The sequence below is a fragment of the Nannobrachium achirus genome (genome assembly GCF_963921795.1).
Source record: "Nannobrachium achirus genome assembly, chromosome: 19".
Classification (NCBI taxonomy): Eukaryota; Metazoa; Chordata; class Actinopteri; order Myctophiformes; family Myctophidae; genus Nannobrachium; species Nannobrachium achirus.
The window spans coordinates 33,710,181-33,712,390 of NC_137826.1; positions in this window are offsets into that span (position 1 = coordinate 33,710,181).

The following is a 2,210-nucleotide window of genomic DNA, read 5'->3' on the forward strand; positions in this document are numbered from 1 at the left end:
AATCTACAAGCTCAAACCGGGTCGCATTGAGACCTTTTTTTAGCTTGCAGATCTGCCATTCTTGGCGAATGTTCTCCCCAGAATAGGCATGCTGGGGTTCAAGTGGTTAATTAATTTACGACTCCTGCTTGAATCTGGCACATTCACACATGGTCTGCTTAGATGCATACTACACAAACATAGCCTGTTAAGGATAACATGTTGCACTGTATATTTACTCATATTCATTGCTGTTGTACCGTATAGGGTAACAATTTAATTAAAGGCATTAAAAATGCATTATAATGCGCTCATAATGCATTATAGAACCAACCTTAATATAAAGTCTTATCAAAGCTTTTTATATAGTATATATATGTGTTGATCAGTAACGGCAGTGTTCCGTCTCTCCAGCTCTTTGCTAAACAGAAAATAGTCAAAATACATGTTCAGGTGGGCTACAAATTTCATCTAATCAGGAGAGAGTACCCATTTATCAGCTTCAATTTGATAGTGTTCCAGTTCCAATTTCGTCCGCTCATTTCATTGTGTCATCACTTCCAATTTCACTTGTTTTTCCTGTACTCTGTATGTATGAGTTCTATGTCCTGATTGGATAAAATTGGTATCCAGACCTGAAAATGCATTTTCGAATTACCAAAGAGCTGGCTTACTGCGCCTCTACCTCACCCTAGGTTTTAACAGCGGGCAACAGCCGGCAACTCTGGGCGATGTCGTCCAAAACAAAAGATAAACTATTTTCATGTTTTTGGGCGAAATTTTTCACCATTTCCTGATCGCCTGCTATCGCCATTATAGTTGCCAGGTCCCATTGACAAATAACGCACTTCCGGAAAATACGTCCGACCGTCGCCCGCTGTTGCCCGCTGTTAAAACGTCAGTCAGACCAAGTGCAGGCAAGGGCCACACTTTATGTTATTGTCTACACATATTTAGCTACAGTATGTATCTACAGTATGTATCTACTATCTTCTACAGTATGTATCTCTATGTATCTATGTATCTATGTATCTATCTATCTATCTTTGTATTTATGTATCCATCCATCCATCCATTCATCTATCTGTGAACCTTCTGTCTCTTTTCCTTTTAGACAAATGTACTGGTGGTGAGTAGGTGAGGAGCTCCTGCTTACTCGGGTTGTCAGACATTTCAATTCGGTTGGAAAAAAAAAGATGGGGAGACGGGCCGCTGACCTGACGACCCAGGTGCCGGTTCTAGGGGTTCCTGCCCTGGTCGGGGTGCGCAGTTGGAAGACGTACGGCGGCGACCGGGCTGGCGGAGCGCTGCCACTCACATGGGGTCTTCAATGCAGTGTTGGAGTTCAGACGTCTCCGTCAAGAAGACAAACCCCAGCCCAGCAGCAGTCACAGTCACAGGACACCTCTGCTTCTCAGGCGGAACACTGTACTGGTCAAACATCCCCAGCCTGCAGTGTTATGAAGGAAAGTGTAAAAGACGAAGGAACGTTACCGGAGTGTAAGAAGAACGAAAGAGAGAGCATTTTAAAACAGAGAAGTGTGGAAGCCAAGACCAAAAAAGAAGTGACATTCAAAGCGCTTGTGGGTGAGCCCTCCGAGGACGTGCCCTTGTGTCACCCGAGCGCGGGGATCTATTGTTATGCTAAGGCAATCAAGACCAACCCACACTTTTCTGGGAGTCTCGTGACTGCCAGGCCTAAACTGAAACTTAATGTCCGCTACACCAATGGCAGCGTGGTCGATTCGGAGGCCATTGGCGGGATTAGCATTGATGGTAAGGATGAGGCAGTGCCTGCAAAGAGTGCGACCCCTCATGGAAGGGACGAACCGAACCTCAGGCTTGAGGGTCATTGTGTGGAGCAGTCCGGACAGGCACAGCTGTTATCTGCCACCCGACCTTTCAGAGTGCCACAGAAAATATGCAGTCAATGCGGTGGGAGACAGAATGGAGCGGCTGGACCGACCATTCTAGAGGAGAGGAGTGGTTCTACCACTGCGTGCCCAGAGGGAACAAAACTGAAGTCAGCGCTCACCTCGTTCTCAGCTACCCCACATTTCTTGACTGACGTACACAGAGACCCCAAGCAAAGCAATTTTCAAGACTCTGAAGCCATTTCGATCAGAGATAGAAGGTCTGACCTAACTATCAGACCAACACTTTTCAGTCATAATGAAGAGTTGAGACAGACAAGCACACCAGAGCCTTCATGTCCAGTACATTCTACCACT